Source organism: Tachypleus tridentatus, chromosome 12 (genome assembly GCF_004210375.1).
Source record: "Tachypleus tridentatus isolate NWPU-2018 chromosome 12, ASM421037v1, whole genome shotgun sequence".
Classification (NCBI taxonomy): domain Eukaryota; kingdom Metazoa; phylum Arthropoda; class Merostomata; order Xiphosura; family Limulidae; genus Tachypleus; species Tachypleus tridentatus.
The window spans coordinates 71,591,362-71,602,742 of NC_134836.1; positions in this window are offsets into that span (position 1 = coordinate 71,591,362).

An 11,381-nucleotide genomic window follows, 5' to 3' on the forward strand; every position below is an offset into this window, starting at 1 on the left:
TATACTAAATTAAAAATGAAAATGAAAATACAAAGTTGAAGAAAAAAACAACAACATGGAAAACAACTTACTTTTACTTATAAAAACAGTCACTGGAAATATTACAGATTAAAAGGTCATATCACAGTGTTTTCTTGTGTGAGGCAGTGATTTTATCTGTAAATAGACAATTAGATCAATTAGTTAAAGGATTGTTTATTTTGAATTTCGCGTCAAACTACAAAGTCCCTAATTTAGCAGTGAAAGACTTGATTAGAGGGAAGTCATCACCGCCCACCGCCAAATTTTGGGGGTACTTTTTTACCAACGAATAGTGGAATTGACAGTGAGATAATAACGTCCCTACGGCCGTAAAGACTAGCTTATTTGGTGTGACGAGGATTCGAACCCGCAACCCTCAGGTTACAAATCGAGCAAGTCAGAATTGTAACTGAAATTATAGAGAATTAAATATACGGAACCCAAATACTTTTTTATGCGGGAGGTAGTGAGCCCTAAATGGTACCGACGAAATTTTGAAAAATAATTTGTCTATGCATTCTCATAATTAAGGTTTAGTTTAATGTTCATTTCTTGTGATATTTTTTCTCAGAAACGGAAGAATAAATAATCAAAATTCGAATTTCTCTATTAATCTCTAAATATCGAGGGTTTTAATTGGTGGTATTAGGTACTCCGGAAAAGATTTAGCTGACCACAAAGAATGTTTAATAGCTTAAGTAACACAACACGCAAAATAAAGTCGAACTATACATAGAGAGCCTTTAACTTTTAAAGATATATTGATGTTTAATGCTGGTTATGTAGGTAATTTAATATGTAGAATTATACACGTTAAAATACAGTCAGCAATGAATGGAACTAGGTAAGAGGACCGAGAGCTCAGAAATAAAATTATTTTAACGTAGGTAAAAGTCCGTGTATAATTCTACATTTCAGTATATTCGTAACGTTTCGTCCATTAACCTATAACTGGTAATCTGGTATGACGCAGACTGAAGTGAGAACCTTGGAAATAAAATTATTTTCGCCGTGTTTGAAAGGCAAGAACAGATCTACATTTACTGTGACACACAGTGTCTCCTGTTTCAGTTAATGTTGTAACAATTGAAGCATAAGGAGAAACAGAATTCGACTGTCATGGTTAAAAACAATGAAAATATTGCGCCAGCGAGGCGTAAACCGTAGATCAGTGGTTGGTGTGACATCACAGATCAAGGACCCATAAAGACACATTTGTTAGACACAAATGTCAGTCTTATTATGACGTGATATCAAAGACACGACCCATCTAACGAATTTATTGCTGATGATAACAGAATTTATTGAACACCCAACAGGTTGCTTTAATTTTCTGTTGTTACACAAACTTCTGACGTCGTTACCCGAGCCTCGTGTAAGTTTCTTTAGTTGCTGGTACTAACCAAACATTCTGCACTGGACGGCCAGGCCTCAGGCCTTGGTAGAAACCACTGTGATGAATAAAAACGTTTTTTTGGTATTGTTTTCAATTCATTAGGTCCTAAAATGCATAAAAGTAAATAAATGTTAGATAATTGTGTAGTATTTGTTCCTTTTATGCGTCTGTTTAAAACATCAAAGTCAAGAAACATAATAATAATAAAAAACCCATAGCATTACCGTAGGAAGCAAGGGTGTAGTCAGGCCATATTGTCATTTCCAGGGGTATGAGAATATAACCCCTCACACAAAATAGTTTTGAAAATGTAATGATATGAGATAGAATCTTTAGCCATGTTACTTGCAAGTAATACATACATGTACACAACGTAATATATTGAATTAAAAGCAGATGTTAGAACGCAAAATGTGGATATACGTGCCATGAAAAAGTTTGTTTTGAATATCACGCAAAGCTACACGAGGGCTATCTGCTCTAGCTGTCCCTAATTTAGCAGTGTAAGACTAGAGGGAAGGCAGCTAGTCATCACCACACACTGCCAACTCTTGGGCTACTCTTTTACCAACGAATAGTGGGATTGACCGTCACAGTATAATGCCCACATACGGCTGAAAGGGCGAGCATGTTTGGTGCGACGGGGATTCGAACCCGCGGGACCCTCAGATTACGAGTCGAACGCCTTAACCACCTGGCCATGCCGGGCCCTCAAGTTTTCAGATTAACGATACAAGTGACACAAGCTAGTGTTCAAGAAAAATAGTAAGGCGTGCGACTCGTAATCTGAGGGTCGCGGGTTCGCATCCCCTTCGCGCCAAACATGTTCGCCCTTTCAGCTGTGGGGGCGTTATAAGTGACGATCAATCCCACTATTCGTTGGTAAAAGAGTAGCCCAAGAGTTGGCGGTGGATGGTGATGACTAGCTCCTTCCCTCTAGTCTTACACTGCTAAATTAGGGACGGCTGGCACAGATAGCCCTCGAGTAGCTTTGTGCGAAATTCAAAAACAAACAAACATCAAGAAAATAGGGTGTGCAAAATTATTACTGTAGCATAAACCACACCCCAAAATTTTTATACCTTTTTAGACAAGTCGAACGCCTTAATACACTTGGCCATGCTGAGCCTATACACGAGCTAAAATACAGTACTGGTAAGTTACATACATAGAGAAAAAATGAAATAGGACTAGAAATCACAATAAGAAGTCTAACTGTAAAATTTCATTTTCAGCTATTATTTACTTTTTTATTTTTATGATCCACGAAACTTATACATATAGTAGTTTCAATACATCGCTTTCACACTACACAATAGTTTGTAAGGAAGAATAAACTTTATTATTCACCCTCATTTATTGTTTAGTTTGTTTGTTTTTTTAACTTCGCACAAAGCTACACGAGAGCTATCTGTGTCAGCCGTCCCTAATTCAGCGGTGTAAATGCAGCTAGTTATCACAACCCACCGGCAAATATTGGGCTACTCTTTTACCAACGAATAATGGGGTGATTGGCCATGCACTATATAGCTCTCGTGGCTAAAGGGCCGAGCATGTTCGGTGGGAAGGGGATTCGAACCCGCGACCGTCAGATTTCGAGTCATGCGCTCTAATTACCTTACAACGGTAGAAACGACCCCCCGATTGGGTAGCTTTGTATTTAATTTTAAATAAATAAACCAAAATACCAATTTAATTTATTTAAAGCTCTATACATAAGTATTTATTTAATTTACGAATAAGAAAAAAAAAATCCAGTCAAACATCTCAAGCACGAGAGGTCGTTACTTCGACGCCGACATCGTTCCATTGTTTAAAGTTATAACAATCTCTGTCGCGCGTGCGCTTGTCTTCATAATAAATAAACCTTCAGAGTTAGCAAGCTGTGCAGTGACGTGTTGCATAAGGTGTCAGTCAGGTTATGTGTAGTCCCTCCACCTAGAAGCATGTAAAATGACCTAAGGATCACGTGCTAAATGACAAGCACAATCAAATGGACACTTTTTTCTGTGTTCTTATAACTGTATTACGCACGTGCCCTACATACAAAAGTAAATTAAAGCACTGAAGGTAATTTTAAACATTGGATTGGAATGTAAAACTGCCCGAGGTAATTTGGTTCTCTCTGATTGGTCCAGTGTTGGATTTCCCCTGGTGATGTTTTGTTGCAGTTTCCGTTTTGTCACAAAACACTGGTATAATGAACTACATTTCTTATACCACATGAAATAGACTTTTAATATTGTACATCATAACAGAACTGATCGTCGACACGGGATGATACTTTGACCGTGTTACGTAATCTTTTTCACTCTTTCAGGACATGTACTACATAACCTTTTTCACGGACATGTCCTATATAACCTCTTTCTGAGATTCAGAGTCGGAATCGAAACGATTAATTAAAACGCGAAACAGAACGGAATGCGTTATTGTTGCACAGTGAAAACCGTAGTTCCTTGTAAGCGATAAACGAAAACGTTTTTTAAAAGTTTCAGTGTCACAAAACAGCCAATAAACACCATAGACGTAAATGATTAAATTCACAAAACCACCAAACAGGTCCATTTACCCAGAACAGTCTATATATCTCGTTCTAATCGTTTAAAATGCTTCAGTACGCATTAAACACTGTTTAACTACATCTTACTTTGTATTCGTATTTAGATATACATAATCATCTGTAGGACTTCTCTTGTTCCGATGTCTCTAAATTGCACAGTGGGCGAAACGCCTTTGCCCTTATTTACAACCATATATAGAATCTCACGCTTTTGATTCCTTGTAATGTAGAAACAAAAATTCTAGAATTTTATATGCAACATTGAGAACACTACGTTTTTATCTATTGGTGTGCAGGAGACTCGGTAAAACGTTACTTAACTTTATCGAATTAAAACAGGATTTCTCAGCACAGTAGAATAGTGTTTTGGGGCGACAGGGTAAGGAAAAAACATTTTGGTAAACCTTTCTTGTAGGTGTTGTATAACCGATGGAAAGCGTGGAATCTTCTTTCATTAAAATGCGTAATCAGTAAAGTGTTATAAATAGTCAGAGACACAGGAGTGGCCGCACCACCAGCAGTTCATCACCTCTGTTTTTGACCTTCTAATCAAATAGTGTGACTTTTCTTTGTTGTCCATTTGTGGTTGGAGACCTTTTTGTTTTAATCTAATGGTCTGGCTCAAGGATACCCCTGCTACTGTCCTTGTCAGCACCAGAACCACTTTTGAGTGCCATCACATTTTGCGGATTTGTATGTGAATTCTCTTAAAAAGGGGTTGTTAAAAAAAAAAAAGTCCATCGCATGTAATCGACGGAATAATGGTGATTGGTTATGCATGTTAATCAGTAACAAAGTTCCAGTCAGCGAGATCTGGATCTGTTTCTTGAAGACCTGTTGGGTTCTCTTGTCTGAAAAACAGAGGTAACAATAGATGAAGGAGACGAGCGTAGTGGTTACACAACAAGAAGTACCATCACTAACTATGAGGTTTCTGATGACGGTGTGGCCAGTCATTATACAACAAGAAGTACCATCACTAACTATGATGTTTCTGATAACGGTGTGGCCAGTCATTATACAACAAGAAGTACCATCACTAACTATGATGTTTCTGATGACAGTGTGGCCAGTCATTATACAACAAGAAGTACCATCACTAACTATGATGTTTCTGATGACGGTGTGGCCAGTCATTATACAACAAGAAGTACCATCACTAACTATGATGTTTCTGATGACGGTGTGGCCAGTCATTATACAACAAGAAGTACCATCACTAACTATGAGGTTTCTGATGACGGTGTGGCCAGTCATTATACAACTAGAAGTACCATCACTAACTATGATGTTTCTGATGACGGTGTGGCCAGTCATTATACAACAAGAAGTACCATCACTAACTATGAGGTTTCTGATGACGGTGTGGCCAGTCATTATACAAGTACCATCACTAACTATTTAGTTTCTGTTGACGGTGTGGCCAGTCATTATACAACTAGAAGTACCATCACTAACTATGATGTTTCTGATGACGGTGTGGCCAGTCATTACACAAGTACCATCGCTAAGTATGAAGTTTCTGTTGACGGTGTGGCCAGTCATTACACAAGAAGAAGTTGTAAAGATGTTGAAAATAGTTTGCATTTCGCGCAAAGCTACACGAGGGCTACCTGCGCTAGCCGTCCCTCATCTAGCAGTGTAAGACTAGAGGAAAGGCAGCTAGTCATCCCCACCCACTGCCACCTGTTGGGCTACTCTTTTTCCAACGAATAATGGGGTTGACCGTCACATTATAACGCCCCACGGCTGAAAGGGCGAGAATGTTTGGTGTAATGGAGATTCGATCCCACGACCCTCGGATTACGAGTCGAATGCCTTAACCACCTGGCCATGCCGGGCCATGTTGGAAATGGAAAACTATTTAAATAATTTTGTGATGTAGTTTGTAATAGTTTCAGAAATGCAGCAGATCAATGTATTCTAAAATATTATTCCAAAAAATTAAAATATAAATTCACTAAAGTTATAGAAATAGCAGTTGAATCAAAAGAAGAAGAGCTAAAACCATGATGTAACAATTGTATAACAAGCCACAAAAATACGTAAAAAGAATTATTTTCAAATTAGAAAGTTACATATTTTGAAACATTTATACATGAACTTAGATAAATAAAATGATATAAAAACATTGGGTAAATTTTACAAATATGTTAATGATAATGGTGAAAACCCAACAAATATTCAGGTATAATACTGAATAATGTTATTGTAAAAACAGCCAATGAAAAAGTTTTTCTATTGAAAGATATAATAAAAGAGATTACCAAAGAGAGTCAAATTCCTAAATGTAATAATGAGTGGTATAAATTCATACAAAAATGATTAGAATATGAATTATTTAAATGATAGAATAATTAATAATCATAAAATAAATAATGCTGATAGAATAATTTAATGAACTGTATATATACATCAAAAATATATAATGATGATAAACTAAAACCAATATTCCCTATAAATGTTAAATAGAATAAAATTGTAAAAGATAAGTTTTAAGTTTGATTAGTAAGAATATTACTTCTACATAAATAATTAACTTGTTAAAGGATATTAACAATATTTCACTCGGACCTGATGATATACAATAAAAACTATAACAATGAAATATATTAAAAAAATCACTGACAGGTTATATTCTTAAAACGGGGAATTCTTGTATTATTACTATGGTTATAAAACCAAACAAAGTTAAAAGATCCCCTTATAGTTATAATTCTATCAGTCTAACAACGTGTTTGTTAAATATTTGAAAAAATATAAATAACAGATTTCTTGATTTGTTGGAAAAAAAAACTAATAAATTAATCCTCTATCTTGTGTTAGGAAATGTAATTAAACATCAGGTCACTTAATTATATTTGCTGAGTCTAATTAATAGACAGCTTTAATTATTAAAATCCCACTGGTGCAATACAATTAGACATTGAGAAAGCCTTTGATAAGATTTGACATAATGAACTAATATATAAGATAATTCATGATTTTGGTCTGCTTTATATTTCAGCCAATGCATGGACATTTTCACTAAAAGAAGACAAAATAAAAATAAACAATGATTATTACGAGACGGTATTAAGCCTATTATTATTTAATTTGTATATCAATGATATACCGTGCTCAGAAACTAATAAAGTTTGCATCAACATAGAACAATATACAGACGATATTACCTCTTGGGTAACCAACCGTTCCGTGCCAGTAATGATATAAAACTTACAGTTAGCAATAATAGATTTAGAATTATGGTGTAAACTTTGAAGGATACACTAAAACCCCGACAAAAAGAAATTCATAATTTGTCACAGGAAAAATAATATTGCTAAGAAAAATATTAATGAAATATAAAAAAGCGTATATCAAACAAGAAGTGTGAAATATTTGGGTATCACTTTTGATATAAAACTGACGCGGCAAAAACATAAATATTTTGGTTTAAAAAGGACGATGTAGATTTAATATCTTAAATAATATAATCATTAGACAAGGAGACTATAGCAGTAAGTCAGTAATTAAAATGTATAAATCTTACGTAATACCATGTATTCAATATACAGCTTATTCATGGTCAAATGTAAACTTAAACATGTATAATTAGAAGGTTTTTACAAACATTGCAATGTAGTGTTCTATGTATAGCTACAAGCACTTCCTTAACCGCACCTACAAATTTTTGCATCAGCAGTTTTCAATCCAAACTTTAGATCAAAGGTTGAAGTACCTCACTTAAGAGTATTATAAATAAACACGAATTCCAATAGGTTTCGTCCTTGAAAACAATGTTGTTTGTAACATGAGAAAGACCCTTTGACCCCACAACTGTTTCGTATTTCATCTTGTTAGTTCATATTAGAACTATTCATTCAAAAAGTAAATATATTGTCCTACTGAGGGACAACGGCAAGTCTAAGGAGTTACAATGTTAAAACCCGAGGTTCGATTCCTCGTTGTATACATTGCAGATAACCCAATGTTGCTTTGCTAAAAAAATCAACAACAACCCTCTCTTCCAAGTTACTGTTGAAAAAAGTACCTGCTGGCTCTCTTTCGTCTGAAACACAGGTTTCAAGTCCAATCTCTCTCTTCTAAATTCTTTTTTATTTTCGCGAAATGTTGACGTTTTTAAAATATTGTTCTCTATTTAAATAGAGTCAATCTGTTGTCAGTCGAGACAATCACAATACGACATAAATGTTCCACGTATTCCTCGTCAGGGACAATCTCTTCGAGTGTTTTTCTCTTTAATTTCTTTTTCACAATTTGACTCGTGACGTCTTCCGGTGTGTTTGTTTTAGTACAAAGTCATATATTGGGATATATGTGCTCTGTCCATCTCAAAGAATTGAGCCCTGGATTTTAACGTTGTAAGTCCGTTAAGTTACCGCTGACCCAGTAGAGAACCTTATAGTGAGATATATGTGGTATATATTTATTTTTCTCAGATTTGGCTTGTCAAATATATTGAATATATAAATATTGACACATCACCTCTGGGGTCGCGAGTGCGTTGTAAAAGTAACAATAAAATCACAGTAGTCGATTAGAGATAAACCAAGAACTGTCAGTAGGCGATACTGATAGCTGCCTTTCCTTTATTCTATCATTAGATGGCCCTTGAATAATTTTGTGCGAAATTCAACAACAAACTTGAATCTGAGAAATAATAAAGCAAATGAAAAATTATGGTATGCGTCAAAACTACTAAAGCATCAATTTGTCAGTTTAAGTGTATAATATATGTATAGTTGTAACTGCAGTCAGAAACTAAAAAGAACTTTAGCTAACAGCAAATTTTCTAGACTCTTCGTTTTTCACAACAGAAGTGGACATTCGGGTGAGGTGAATAATTATAGTACATTAAATTTTTATTTGGTGTAACTGAACTGTGTAATAAAACATTATTGTACCACAATACAGAGTTAAATTAATTAAACTAAAAGGCTAAATTATCAATAGTTTAATTGTGATTACTTTCTCTAATCTACAAAAAAAGAACGCAGTTTATCTTTTCTGTACATAGATGGCGGAAACGAAATGTTGACTATTGGTACTCGCCGTAAGCAAACGTATAAAAGTTATGTTGACTATTTCGCTGGGAAACCGTTTGGTTTGGTGTGAATTTCGCGCAAAGCTACACGAGAGCTATCTGCGCTAGCAGTCCCTAATTTAGCAGTGTAAGACCACAGGGAAAGCAGCTAGTTATCACCACTAACCGCCAACTCTTGGGCTACTCTTTTACCAACGAATCCGCGACCCTCAGGTTACGAGCAGAGTGCCTTAACTGCCTGGAAAACTTCAGCAATATTCACAGACAAAGCAGATGTATACTGTTTAGAGCTCTCTCTTTCTGACTATAGATGGATCGCGGAAAATGTTATCTAAGGGAAATCTTTATTCTGCTGTGGTTTGACACAGCGAACAAACTTATGATAGATAAACGACCGACTCGATTTAGAGAGGTTATGATTATTTAAAAATTGGTGATAAATCACTTTTAATTTTCCAATAGAGACAACCAGTTCCAAAAACCTTCATGAAAAAGGTTATTTACTGGTGAAGAAATTCATTGTCGATTTCTGTCCCATTGCTACGTGAAGATTATTTACACATATTTGTCTCTAATTTTGAAGTGATAAACGAGAAGACGACCATTCAATAGCACCTATCGCCAATTCTTGGGTTTCTCGTATCTGATAGAATAGTAATATTTGAACGTCGCCTTTTATAATACATTAACAGCTCCAAGGTGTAGAACACGTTTTTATAGAAAGAGACGAAAATCTGTAGCTTTTGGATTCACACGGACTAGTTCTGATTGCTCCGAAGAATGGCCCGCGATGGTAAGGTAGTTAGGGCTCTCAGCTCGTAATCTGAGGGTCGCGGGTTCGATTCCCAGTGTCATCAAACATACTCATCCTTTCAGCTAAGGGGGCGTTATAATGTGACGGTCAATCCTACTATTCGTTGGTAAAAGAGTAGACCAAGAGTTGACGGTGAGTAGTGACGACTAGCTGCTTTCCCTGAGGTCTTACACTGCTAAATTACGGACGGCTAGCACAGGTGTTGCTTTGCGCGAAATTCGAAATAAACCAAACCTTCAGATTCACAGCTTACACACGCTAACCACTAAGTCTCGCCCAACCCTTCATTATCAGAAAGTAAAATCAGTGAAAATTCACTTATTAGATATTAATATTTTCACTAATAAATATGTTAAATAAAACAGTGTTCCGCACTTTGGGGTCATGGGTACGTTATGGTAGCGACGGTCAACTACCAGACCAGTAGTCGGTCTGACAAGAGTAGTCCAAGAGGTGGGGAAGTAGGGTTGTGTTGACTAGTTTTTCAATCACTTCAAAATTAGGAACAACGAGTGCAAATAGCTGCCTTTAAATAACTTTGCGTGAAATTTAACAGTCTTTTATGGTGCTATAAACTGTTACTTGACGTGTTTCACAGTAGTTTTTGTAATTCATAATAATTATGTTTATCGTTTACTCGACTAACTCTAGTTTTACAATTAAATTTTATTTACTTTGTCATTCTTCCTAATTAAAATTGTAATAAATTATCTTCCCTTAACGGTGCTATTATTTTCCGTTAACGACGCGGTCTGGCATGGACAAGTGGTTAAGGCACTCGATTCGTAATCCGAGGGTCGCGAGTTCAAATCCTCGTTACACCAAACATGCTCGCTCGTTCAGCCGTGGGGACGTTACAATGTTACGGTCAATCCCACTATTTATTGGTAAAAAACCTAGTCCAAGAGTTGGCGGTGGGTGGTGATGACTAGCTACCTTCCCTCTAGTCTTACACTGCTAAATTAGGGACGGACAGTGCAGATAACCTCCGTATAGTTGTACGCAAAACAAGCAAACAAACAAATTGTTCTGCAGTTGTGCGCACTTGGGGTTGTTAATTAAGTGGCAAATCAATTTATACCATAATATTTTCCCAAAATGATTTTTGTTGTTGTGTTTTAGCGCAAAGCTACAAAACGGATTATCTTCTTTCTGTCTACCATGGGGAATCGAGCCTCAGATTTTAGCGTTATAAGTATATACACTTACCGCTGAGCCACAAAAGTAGAAATGCTTTTCGAATCTTTATCGAAGTAGCATAATATATCTGAGCGTGCTATTTCTCATGCAAGCACTTCTGAAATGAAATTAAAGTGTATTCTAATTTACGTATTTCTTTTAGACTTAAGTTATTAATAAAAGTCTACACAATCGGCTATCTGTGCTGTGCCCACCACTAGTAGCGAAACCCAGTTTTTTATACTGCCGAGTTACTTGGGTGAGAGAAATTTTTAATTCTTTAAAAAACATGTTTTTCTTTGGGTTGTCAAGATTTTTTCAGTAATCGATACTTTATTTAATGAAGTCTTTTTTTAAGCTT